The sequence below is a fragment of the Propithecus coquereli genome, unplaced genomic scaffold (assembly GCF_000956105.1).
Source record: "Propithecus coquereli isolate 6110/MARCELLA unplaced genomic scaffold, Pcoq_1.0 Scaffold265, whole genome shotgun sequence".
NCBI lineage: Eukaryota > Metazoa > Chordata > Mammalia > Primates > Indriidae > Propithecus > Propithecus coquereli.
Window position 1 is genome coordinate 1,413,405 of NW_012148230.1, and position 14,205 is coordinate 1,427,609.

The window sequence follows — 14,205 nt, forward strand, 5'->3', positions numbered from 1 at the left end:
CCTCCCGAGTAGCTGGGACTACAGGCATGCGCCACCATGCCCGGCTAATTTTTTTTTCTATATATATATTTTTAGCTGTCCAGATAATTTCTTTCTATTTTTAGTAGAGACGGGGTCTCGCTCTTGCTCAGGCAGGTCTCGAACACCTGAGCTTAAGCGATCCACCCACCTCGGCCTCCCAGAGTGCTAGGATTACAGACATGAGCCACTGCGCCCGGCCCCTCCTTTTTTTTTTTTTTTACCCATGATATACTCTAGTAACAAAGAACTGTCTCTATTCCTCCACACATGGTGTTCCTCTTCTAGCCTAGTTCTGTCTGCCTAGAGTGGCTTATCTACCTGGTAGAACGGATCACCTACTTGGCAAAATTCCACTTGCTTTCAAGTCTCAGGTCCAGTGTTTCTCCCTTCTTAGTGAAACCATCTCTGGATTCCCTCCCCTCACCTCCAGCACCCAACACACACACACAGAACTGAAAGTTTTGTACATTACTTGTCCATTTGTCAGAATGACTGCTATCAACTACAGACCTTTCCACATTATATTCTGCTTGGCTGAAATGTCTGTTTGCCTGCTATTCTGTGAGAGGGCAGAAACCAGGTTTTCTTAGCTATGGAACTCCAGAGTCTCAAATGATGCCCAAGCCATTGTAGGAACCAATCAATATTTTTTCAAAGAAAAAAGTGGCATCAGTTTTTTTTCTCTTTCCAAGCACTCTTCCACACATCTCCATGAGTTCTATTTCTAAAAACAGATCTGATCAGGTTACTCCCCTAATTAATCTGAAGGCAATGAGGAGCCTCTGAAGAAATTTCCAAACAACTCAAGATGGCATCCAAATCCATCTGAACCTTGTTTGTTTCTCCACAGTCACTTTCTAACATGCACTCTCAAATCAGATTCCAGTAATCAGACTCTACATTGTTTTATGCCTCCAGGCCTGTGCAGGTGGGCACTGGACTCCTCCAATGTCCATGGGAATGTCCCCCTCAGCCTTCAAGCTGTGGTTTAGACATAACATCTCTATGAAGCATTTCTTACCTCGCCACTCCTATCTCAGGTTGAGTTGACTCACCTGCCCTCTGATGTATTCCAACATAGCTCTATATGTTCCATTTATCTCAGTGTTTTAATTATTTCTTTAAAAATATGTTTCTACTACTAGGATGTCACCTCCTTCAGTATAGAGACTGTTAAATTTACCTTTAAATCTCTGGCACTTAAAAGCATATGTTTCAACTGCTAGCAGGATGAGTAAGAGGATAAGCATGTACAAACACAAAAATACAAACACATTCTAACTCACGTTAGTTGGCATTAATCTGTCTACACTTAAAATATTCTCTCTATTCTTATCATTTTTGCATTGGCACTTTAGAAACTGTAAGAGGCTACACTCTAATTATAATTATTTTGAATTCAATGTTTTGCTTCCACCGTAATCTTTTTTGCAAACAGTAATTTTTCAAAGACTGTTTTGGGAATTTTTTCCCACTCTACTTCCAGCAAAAGGAGATTCTTAAAAAGTGTTTAATGAGCTAAATCTGTACAGACCCAAAATGATATGGTAAACGGTAAATCAGTTGAGTTTGAATTTCCAGATGCTCCTTATTATTTATTTCCTTAAATCAACTCAAAGCAGCAGCGCTTTGGCATTTACAAGAGCACCTCTGTCCAAAAATGCTGTTTATAAATAGATAGCAATTTGTTAACTGATTTTTCCCCTGGAGCCTATATAAGCAATACTAATAAGTAATACTAATGATTATACTTAAAAACTAATTAGGAACAAGGAAAAACAAAGAAAAAAATGATGGTGACAAGTTGGACAGGATTTCTGTTAAGCTGTAAGAAGCTGTAAGAAGATGAGTTTCAATGCTTCAAGGAGAAAATATGACATTACAGATCCCACCATGTAGTAGGATTAGTACCCAGAAAATAAACACATTCTTCGAGAAATGAACGTAGACTGTTAACATGTTTTACCAGAAGAACAGCATTAACCTATATACACAAATAACACGCTATTGATGTATTTATTCATCTGCTGCAGTATTTTATAAAGAATCTGAAGTGCAATCCCAGGCATCTCTTCATGCCCAGATTTTCTACAACAGACATTCAGTCACAATGGTACACTCAGTTTTCTGATTATACCCTGCTCTCTTCTGCCTCGGCTTTTACCAACATCTGCCCTTAAAATTACCTCATCCCCTTTTATGTAAATGAATATTTAAGTATATTTTGAAGCCAAGATAGCCCAAAGTCACATCCAATATACCTTCCTTGAGTCCCTTAACTGAAGTGAAGGTGCTTCTACTTTCTTCTTACCTGTGAACTTGCATTTTTCCCACAGGAAAAAAAAAAGATCCAACACTGCTTTCTTAGACTGATATTCATCCTGTCTGTGGGTGCTTCTGCAATTTTGCTCCATGTGAATTTGGGAAGAGACTCCATGTTTGTGAGAAAAATGCAACTCACATTCTTTAATTCATGTCCCAGTAAACTAACAGAGATCTCGATTTAAAAATAAACAAAACCCTGTGCTGCTAAAAAACTTACGGCTAAGAAATTATAGAGATATTATAGCATCTCCTTATCTGCAGCTTTTAAAAAATAGCAACTCATATTTCTTAAATAATAGCAGAACCATAGAAGTATGAGGCCCTGGGAAACCTTTCTTTGGTTCTATAATTCTTTGGTACTTCTAACACACTTAGGTCAAATTCAAAAGAATCACAATTTAAATAAAAGGTTTTCTATTTCAACCATTTCTCAAACAAAGAAGGAAACTGTTTCCTTCCAGACTGTACTCTCATGCCCTCAAAGAGTTAATGCACATGCTATCAGGGAAAGTGACCCTTAAAAGGTGTTTAACGAGCTAATTCTATATGGACCCAAAATGATACGATAAATGGTAAATCATTTGGGCCTGAATTTATGTACTCTCATGGACCAATATAAATATACTGGAATTATTTCTAACATGAAAAAGCCCTCATTTAATCGTTTGTCAACTGGAGAAAGCAATTTCCCACAGCTAAAAATATTTAAAAATCTGATATCAGAATAAAATTATATTAAAATGCCATAATGCATGGATTTGGCAACTTGCCAAGGGTAGATACAGACTTTTGCAGATTTCTCTTTCAAAGATATACCAAGCGTTCCAACATTTCTAATCATTTGATAGTCAACTGCTGTAGGCAAAAAACTGTACCTAGTAATTCCGTACTGTCGATATTTTAAACTATTTCATAAACATTGCTCATACAGTATGTCTAATAGATTTTGCATACTTTTTCTTATCAGAAACTTCTTTAACACATATAATCTACTGAAATTCTCCAACTAAATTAAATCATAATAGGAATGAAACTGACAAAATCTTTTAGTTGGCCTATTTTACCTGGAGAAACCAGTAAAATGAAGCTCATGATTCTGAATCTACATATATATTGAAAATAAACATGTTTAATATTCAAGTAATTTAGTTAGACTTATGGACTGATAATTTTGCTAACTTTTCTATATTTAAAAATGCAAATGTCATAAAGAAGTATAATAACATTTTAAACATTGTTTTCGAATTATGCACTTTCAATCTAAACCCACCAGAACCAAGAAAAAAATGGCATTAAGTAGAGAAATCAGTTGCTTCATTACCAGAGTTTCACAAAGGTATTTTAAAAAAACAGTAAATTAGTACCCAGTTTGCCATATACATTGATATATTCTAGTTTACGGCACTTGCCAATGATAGATTAAGGAATATAATTTAGATTTTAAAAGCAGGCATGAAGTGTACTTGTCAGATAATTTTCTACTCTGTCACTGCAAATTAAGAAGTACCTGTGGGATAAATACATCAAAAACAAAACAATCAATTTAATAAAAGCAAATGGTGACAAGCAGAAGTTCATTCTTCTGAGACAACAGCATCTCAGATTCCTTCTCTCTCAGAACTGTTAGAACTGGACAAAACCTTGAATTTCATAAAATCCAGCACCAGATAGGTCAAGACATCTTCCATTTTATCTCCCTACCAAACCAGCTTACTTACTAATTTCTCTCATTTAATAATTCTAATTCAGGCGATGATTACACTAAAAGCCCAGACTTCACCACTACATACAATATCCATGTAACAAAACTGCACTTGTACCTCTTAAATCTATTTTCACTATTAAAAAATGCTAACTGGCCAAATTTCCTTCATTCTCCCACTTACTTTCATTTATTAACACTTAGAAATGTTAAGAAACGTCTTACGGTGTTTACGATGGAGAAATCAAGGATATAGAATTTTTAGTTCCAGTTCTACAAAGTGACATCAGATAATGGGAATTATTATAAACAATGAGGTCAGTTTTGAAGTTATTTGAAATCAAAACTTTAGATGCCTCAGTTAGTTTCCAAAGGGCATTTTTAAAGGACAGCAAAGGAACCACTTTACTTATAGAATATAGCACTAAAAAACCTCAGTTGCCTAAAATAATAACAATAATAATTCTTTATACTTTAGAGACTATCACTATCACCATTGAGAGAGAAATGTACAAAAATGGTAATATTTTCTTGTCTCACTATCATGATAGTAGGATATATTAACAGGGGTTTCCCTCTCCCAGCTAAATTCTTGGAATGCCATACCCTTCCCCAGTCCAAGTGGCGAAGGCAATCCACATCCCTACCTCAGAGAAGTAATCCTAGGAAAACAAGACTCAAACTCTTTAAGTTTCATAAACTCAGGCTTTTGAGTTACAGTAAACTGGCTTTTAAGCTTCAAAGGCATTAAAGACTAAAGCTACATGGCTTATGCCATCACTCAAAGATCTAGAAGCCTACTGGAAAGTCAGTCATTCTTCCCATGCCCAAGACTACATCAAGTTTTCCCACAGAGGCGGAGAGAGAAATTCAGAGAAACTCTCCTGGAGTGTGTACACTAGAAAGGTAGGCCAGAGCCCCCCGCACCCCCATGTGGGTTCCAGACGAAAGAGATCTGTGAAACTCTATCTAGCACAGGCCAGAAAAGCAGTGTCTTAGTCTATTCCTGCTACTATAACAAAATACCTTAGACTGGATAATTTATAAATAATAGAAATTTATTTCTTGCAATTCTGGAAGGGGACAAGTCCAACACCAAGGCACCGACTGATTCGATGTCTAGTGAAGGCTCACTCTCTCTGCTTCATAGATGGTGCTTTACAGCTGTACACTCACATGGTGGAAGGGTACAGGGTGCCCTTCAACCTCTTTTACAAAGGCCACTAATCCCAGTCATGAGGGCAGAGACCTTATAGCTTATTAACTTCCCAAAAGGCCCCACTTAATAGTATCACATTGGGAATTAAGTTTCAACATATGAATTTGGGAGGAACACCAACATTCAGACCATGGTAAGCAATAAGAACTCAGAGGTTTCCCACATCCAGCATGAAATGGAAGCAAAACAAATAACAGCTGAGGCAAGAACATCCTCTTCTCTTTCCCACTACACCCCTCTCCCTCATCATACAAACTGAAAGCTTCTGTTTAGAGAAAATTGGCATGAACATAATTTTGAAGACCCTTCTTCACAGAAAAATAGAAAAAACTTACACTGTACCTTACAAAAATAAAATGCAAACATTTATAATTTATCAAATTATATTTTTCATTTATGTTTTATAGAGCTAATTTTTAACAGATACTTCTTTTTTGGCATTATCAAACTATTTATGTATTTTGGGGGACTGATTCCTTTCTTTTTCATAGTATACATATACTTTTATATAATTTTTATCATTGTGTAAATACAGTGCTATTATTTTAAAGTTTTTCCTTCCTTTTAAAAGAATTTTCCTTAAAATGAAATATATGACCACTATTTTTATTTTCCTCCAAAAGACCTTCCTGTTTTGTTGATTACGTACCTTCTTAAAATTTAGTTGAATTTTAAAAAGAAATATTAAATTATTCAGCAACTTAACTTCAAATAAATATAAAATGTTTTCAATTTTACATAAAGTGATAAAGTTTATTGGGGTAATAACAGTGAATCAAATAGATAATAGATAAATTGTAATTTTTTTACTTAAATGACTAATAAGAAATTGACTATTTGGGAATGTTATTTGAGAATATTTTCAATATTAATTAAAACTTTTGATAAAATAAAAAGAAATAATATGGAGAAAAATGTATAGAAAGCTTACCTCCAATTGGAGGAGTACTTTTAAAAAGTAAAAGATTTCTTTTAAACTAATATTGTAAGAGTCTTAAATAGATGACAGCTAAAAGAAATAAAACCTTTAAATGACCCAATTCTATCTAAAATTATTAATATATATCTTAAAAAATAAGAGCACTTTGTTTTTTAAATTATAAATGATATAGGACATTTTTGTGAAACTAAAAATAATTTCAGATACAGTAAATATAAATCTAAGTAAATCAGAGAGAGAATTGCAAACTAATTCACTTCTATGCCTCAAATTCTTATAGAATATAGTACTAAATCTCATTTGTTTTAACAATACACTTTACAATTTATAGATGATCAATATCAAGATGAACAAGTTCTAAATAGATCTGAGGAAATTATTCAGGATATTACATAGATAAAGAAATGCAAAATATGAAGGAGAGGTTAGAAGATATTGAGTAGGATATATGTAAAGGAAAAAACACATATGTAATCAAAATCCCAAAAGAACACGCCAGGCATATGAGAAAGTGAAAATTTTCAAAGAGATAATGGCTAAGAACGTTGAGAACTGATGAACAATACCAATCCTCAAACTTAAAGAGCCCAATTACACACATAATAAATAAAAAATCTGCACCTCCATATCTCATCATGAAACTGCAAGATAAGAAAGACAAAGAACCCAAAGGATGGACATATTTGAAACTCGGACTTAGAGGGGTAGGGGGGCAAGGGCAACATACGTAACCTAAACATCTGTACCCCTATAATATGCTGAAATAAAAAAATAAAATAAAATAAACATACTTAAAAAAATAAATAAATAAAAAGAGATGTTAAAACCCTCCAGAAAGTAAAGGCTGATCACCCACAAAAGAATATTAATTAGATTTCAATGACTTCTTAATAGCAACAAAGGATGCCAAAATAATGTCTTCCTTGAGCTGAAAGAAAAGGACTCCTAATCTGGAATTCAATACTCAGCCAAACTATCTTCCAAAAGAACAAAGGAAAAAAATGACATTCAAAAGAGAAAAACTGAAAGAGCCTCTCATTAAAGGAAATTTTAAAGAGCACCATGGAGGAGAAAGGAAAACGATCCCAGATGGAAGGGCAGAGATGCAAGAAGAAATGATTAGCAAAACTACTGGTAAATATATGGGTAAATGTAAATAAATATCAATTATATAAAATAATAATTTCTCATGGAGAAAGGGAGAGATAAGTTTGACAAAAGAGTACATTGATTATACTTAGTTAAGCAGGCATATTGAAACAGTCAGGGTAACCATTAAAAGAACAGATGTAGAGTATATAACTTCTAATCAGAGAAATAATACATGTCAAGGAACCCTTGTTATATTAGGAGTTGAGCATAATTCCTCTCCCTTATTGCAATAGTCTTGAATAAAAAATTCTTTACCATTTAATAAACATCAGAATAAATTTTTCTTTAGCAAGGAAAAAAGCACATTAACAGAGAAAAGAGGGTCATTGTATAGTTATAAAACATCTCAACAGAAAAATGCAGATTCTAAACTTGGAAGAAACTAATAACAAGCTGGGCTGGGTGGTGTGTGCCTGTAGTCCTAGCTTCTTGGGAGGGAGAGATGGGAGGATCACTTGAGCCCAGGAGTTAGAGACCAGCCCGGGAATATAGTGAGACATTGGTCTTAACAGGGGGAAAAAAAAATAAAGTTAATAATATATCCTAAGTAAATAAAGCAAAAGTATTAATAGTTGTACACCAATAGATAAGAATCAAAACTGACATCACATAATGAAACTTATGATTATCCATATAAAAAACATGGATGAATCTACAGATAATAACTACAGCAAAGCTGTTGGATACAAAAAATATCAACATTAAAAAGTCCACTGTATTTCTACATATCAGCAACAGTTATGAAACTTTTTTAAAAAAAGAAACTACTTAAAATAGCAATAATATATCTTGGAATGATTAACAAAATATGTACTATCTATTTATAAGAAAAATTATAAAATCTCATTATAAGACATAAAAAAGACCCAAACAAATGGAAAAGCCTGCTCTTTAAACCAGGAAATGTAAATTAAACCTACAATGAGATATCTTTTTATACCTCACAAATTTTAACGATATATTAAAAAGCTGAGTCTACACCCATACTACCCTGCACATGCCTGATTTTGTGTGATCTCAGAAAAAGGTGGTCTCACAAGTATTTGTGAGAATATGACACAAAGGGACTTTTATCCACTGCTGTTTTGAGTGTAAATTTGTATGGTCACTTTGGAAAACAGTTTGGCATCCCACTGAAAAGTGGAGTATGCACAATCCTACGATTCAGCTGCTTTACTCCGAGCTATACGTCCTTAAGAAAGTTGCAAATATGCCTACGAGACATATATAAAAATATTCACATGAGCAACATTGTTCATAAAAGCCCAAATAATCTAAATATACTACAAAATAAAATAGATAAATTATGGTCTGTTCATTCAATCGAATCAAATAATTTTGAATGTGTTAAAATAAGTAATTAGGAGGCCATTAGGCTGAAGCAGGTCCAGAGCTCTGCGTTCCTACTTAAGTAGACCAAAACCCAACTCAGGGTAAACAATAAAAGAAACTTATCTATATCAATCTGAAACCATCTACTAACCTCCAACTAGTAACTTTCCACTGGAATGATACAAATAAAGCTAATTCTCCACTTTAACCAACCAAATATTTTCTTTGTCTTGCTTCTGCATTCACCCTATAAAAGTCTTCCCTCAAAGCCGGGCATGGTGGCACACACTTGTGGTCGCAGCTACTTAGGACACTGAGGCAGGTGAACCGCTTGATCCCAGGAGTTCGAGGCTATGGGGTGCTATGATCACACCTGTGAATAGCCACTGCACTCCAGCCTGGGCAACACAGAAAGACCCCATCACCATAAAAATAAATTTTAAAAAGTCTCCTTTCATGTACCCTCAGTGAAGCCCCAAACCGCCTGTAGTCTGGAGCTGCCCAATTCATGAATTTGTCTGTTCAAATAAATTATTTAAAATTTTAACGTGCCTCAGTTTATTTTTTATCAAGTGAAAGAAGCAAGTCATGGAGGAATCCATATAGTGTGATTTCATCTATAAAAAGAAACAAAAATAGGCAAAACTACTAGGTATATGGAATTAAATATATAGGTTATAAAATCTAAGATAAAATGTGCCAGGCTAAGAGTGTGGTGAGGTAGACTCTAAAAAGTTGAATATTCACATCCAAATATTACAGATTAATATCTCAGGGAGGTCTCAAAGGACACACAAGGTCAAGTGATTTCATCCTCTGCATTGCCATATGTAACTCTGATAGCTGCCACTAGGTGGCAGTCCGTGCTACAGGTTCCAGAAAAAAATACAGAATGTTGAACCATATAAAAATAGGTCACAACAATATTATTATCATGTTTATGTATAATCTCTCATGCGTTAACTATGTGTCAGTCCTATGCTATGTAAGATATTATGACTCCTCATGACTCAAGCAGGCAGGGGTTTCTCACTTCACTAACAAAACTAACACTCAGGTTATTTAGCTAAGATTACATAGCACATGGCAAATAATAGGGTTCTAATTATGTGACTCCAAAGCCTGTTCTCATCTCATCATTGTATGCTGGAACATACATAATGTCTCTTAGAGGATGACAATGATTTATAGACATATATCTCATTCAACGACATAAATTCCCTGAGTATAGAATCTATATCTGATTCATCTTCCTTGTATCCTTCAAAGTAAACATTCAATTTTAAAGATGGCTTACTCATGTATAGAGTAAACACTTTAATTTCTCTAGCCTTTTTACATACATGATTTCATTTAAACCTTCTAACAAATCCTGTGAGGGAGGTATGTAGGAGACATATTGAAATAAGGAACTGCAGAGTTAATTAATAGATGGCCCAGGCTCAAATTCAACCAAGTCACCACAATGCCCAACTGATCTGTGTCTTAGAATAAGTCATTCAGTAATCTACATATTATAGGCTTTTATGGAGGAGGAGGGGGAGGAGAATTTTATTAAGTAGCTAAAAGAGCACAATAACTAAATAACTGATTAAACCTTAATTATTGTTACATATAAACATTTAGGGAAACTGCCATTGGAAGAATGTCTTAGCTACAATTTTTTTTCCTTCAGAGATAGCTTCTGACTGCTGCTCAGCTTCTCGTTACTCTGATGTCTCACTCCCTAAGTGAGAGTCAGTTCCCACTTTGAAGTGTGTTTCATATGTGTTAAGAATAAAAGAGCTAGGCTCTAACCCTGGTTTCTTTTATTTTTACAACCCTTGACACATGAGTCTCTTTGGATAGTCTATGACAGTGGCTTCAGCTTGGCACGACAAACCCTCTCCTGCTATCTCAGCCACCTGACAGTACATACCAATCTCTTTGTACTTTCAGCAAGTCACATTCATTTGTTCTCATTACTAAATCCAAATTAATTATCCATTTACTATGAATGGAAAAAATTAGCCCTAACTTTAAGATACTCCATGTTCTGTGTTTTCTTATGTGCCATGTGGCTTATGTTTTAAAAAACACTCCTTTTTACCTTGATTATTTTTCTGCTCCTCCCTAAGACCAATGCATAGGGGAGAGAAAACTACCAGCAGAGAACACTTGAGAGATTTCCCCGTCACAGGCGCTTTAACTTTCAATCTTGTATGTGGTTAAAAACCTGATGTTTATTTCTTTGAGTATTTTCAGAAAAATACAAAAGAAGAAAGAATAGAATGTATACCCGTGAACATTTCACGCAGATTTATCAATGCTAACATTTCGCCACATTTGCTTTTAGTGCTCTCTCTCAACATATATTTTTCTTTGCAGAACTATTTGAAAGTAAATTTCAAACATCATAACATTTTATCCCTAAATATTCAGTATATATCCCCTAAAAACTAGGACATTCTCCTAATAAATCACATTATATCATTATTGAACCCAAGAAATTTAACTTTGATACAATCATTTTTCTCATATACAGTCTATCTCTATCTGTTACATTCATGTCCTCAATAAATTTTTTTCAATCCAGGATCCAACTATGGGCCATGCATTGAATTTAATTGTCATGTTCCTTCAACTTTTGTTCTTGCTTTTCATCACATTGACAATTTTGAAGAGTTCACATCAGCTGCCTTATAGGACCACCATAATCTTCTGATTGCTTCCTTGTGATTAAATTTAGATTAAGCAATTTTTGGCAAGAATACTGCAGGAGATGCTGTACTTCCCACAGGATCACATTGGAAGGCACGTGCTATCCATTTTCCCCATTACTGGTGGGAATGTTTGATCACCTGATTAAGGTGACATCTGCTAGATTTCTCTATTGTAAAAGGATCTTTTGCCCTTCACAATTAATAATTTGTGAGCTAATTTTTTTTGAGACAGGGCCTGTCACCCAGTTTGGAATGCAGTGGGGCAATCTTAGCTCACCGCGGTCTTGAACTCCCAAATAGTTCACTGCAGCCTCGAACTCCTTACGCTCACACTTCCCCCACCTCAGCCTCCTGAGCAACTGAAACTGCAGGTGCACACCACCACATCTGGCTAAATTGTTAAAATTTTTTGGTAGAGACAAGGTCTCATTATATTGCCCAAGCTGGTCTTACACACCTGGCCTCAAGTGATCCTCCCGCCTCAGCCTCCCAAAGTGCAGGGATTCCAGGCGTGAGCCACCACTTCTGGCTATGAGCTGGTATTTTAAGAATATGAAACTATCTTTTCCCCAACAATTTTCCACACAGTAAGTTTAGCATAATGATGAATCTGACAACCTTAGTTTCTGTGTGGGCCTCTTATTCCTTCTGGTTGCTATATTAACCAATTTGTCTTTCTCAAGAGTGTTTGCTTAATATACTATAAAGCTCTTTTGTGAGGCCTACAGTTTTAGCATAACAGTCTTCTGAAAGTCCTCAATGTAAAGAGTCTTTTTTTTCCCCCTAAATCTTTTGAACTTTCTCCAAATTATAGCTTCAAATATAGTATTTTATATAATAGTTGCCTCATGGCTCCTATAGGACAAACTCTAGTATATCAGCTTGCCTTACTTTCTATAAAAAGAAAGAAAAAAAAAGCCATCTAAATACAAGCAGAACTAAACTAAGCCCATCAAACTTGAGCCCATCTGTCTCATTGGTTAATAAGAAAATTCTCTTTGCTCCACAAAATTACAGGACAATCTGTCAATCAAACTCTTAACTTGTCTCCTAAAAGAGTTGTACCAGGTTGTCTGTCACATCTCACAGTATTCTATAGCTTTATCAGCTCTAATGAAGCAAACTACATAGGAAGGTGAGATAAGGTTCCTATCAAAATTTTAATTTTCAAATCAGAATTCAAGAGGGCAATCCAAGGAAGAGCATATCCAGCTGTAAACACACAGAAGAAACTTTGCTAAGACAGGTAATTACGATAGTAGAACTTTTTGAGAAAGTAACTGTGACCTAGGCTCAAATGTTACCTATAAAAATCAAAACTGATCTTTCTATTATGCAAAATGGAAAGGCAATTTAAATAAGGACACCTATGTTTCCACTTACATTTTTACCTCTGTGAAAACTCTGGCAGACTTTTAAAGTACGTGATCTAGGGATGATCAATATGCATCGATGTCTTCAATAATGAACACAATATGCTCCAATGACATTCTTTATTCATAAGCACTTTGATATCGAGGTAAAAAGAATGAGTTAAATGATGCATTCTCCTAACAGATGCCTAAATGGCCAGCAAAAATCACAGTAAGCAAGGAATTCTCAACTCAACCTTGCCATTGTGGTCAGTTTCTTCATCTATTAAAAAAAAAAAAAAGACTTGATGAGTTCTCAAGATTTTGTATTTGGAGTCATCTGTGAACCTAAGTATATAGGTGACTAAGATATGAAAACATAAGTAGATACTAAAATAAAATAACTTCATTCATTCCCCCAAAAGATTTAACCAACCAGAAGCACATAATTTCAGGGGGTGCCACAAACACGTGATAATTGAAATAATGAATACTTTATAGTGTAATATTTTAAAAAATAGAAATTAATGGAAAAGTTATGATAGACAAAATATAAAACTTTAAACAAAACTAGGCTATTGTTGTTTGTTTGTTTTATGACCCTGCATTATTACACAATGTGAATAGTCATTTCCACTCAGCAGGTGGCTCCCAGCCCTTGAGGCTGTCAAGTTCCCTACATGGAAGGTTTATAAGGGTTGACAATGGTGTGCAACAGACTGGGTAATGTGAAGTTTTCTACATAGTCATATTTTGTTTACTGTAGAGCTTATTAAATTTTTCTACTTGCTACAAAAAAAAATGGGAGGATATTTTGATAAATATATATAGAGGCACACCTTTCTTTTATTTGTGCCTCAAGCTCCAATATGTTTTAGCTGGGTTAAGGATTCATTCTTTCAATGTCTGAGCATCAAGATACTTAAAACTAAATGCCTCTACTCCAGGAGCTTACTGTCTCATAGAAATGAAGAGTTAGTTTTACAAACAAGTAAAGTGAAATACAAGGTACCAAAAAGAGGGGAAAAAATCCTGGAATTTAGGGAGCATCAGAGCTTTCTCTGTTGAGGGTAATGATAATTAGGAAAGAAAGTAATACAGGGTTACCATATTTAATAAATAAAAATACAAAGATTTCCTGAGATATACTAAAAAGTACTTGTTTATATTTACATGAAATTCAAATTAAACTGAGCACCCTATATTTTATCTGTCAATCCTAATGTGGTGGCATATAAACTGAATCTTGAAATATGGATCTAAATAAAAAATTCCTATTTTACTATTTCGTAACTACTATTCAACAAATAGGAAGCATTATGACCCAAGGCATTGAACTGAATTCAAATTACAGTGGTGGCACCCACTAGCTGAACAACATTGGATAAATTATTTCTGTGAACTTTAGCTTTTTCACTTAATATAATGATATAATAATATGCTGTAGATATCTTGCAGAG

At 34.5% G+C, this 14,205-nt stretch overlaps 1 protein-coding gene across 1 annotated transcript in view; it reads right to left on the minus strand.

Annotated features, from left to right (window-relative positions):
• FBXL17 (F-box and leucine-rich repeat protein 17) overlaps positions 1-14,205 on the minus strand; it is a 533,407-nt gene that overhangs the window by 301,618 nt on the left and 217,584 nt on the right. The gene's annotated exons all lie outside the window — the stretch shown is intronic.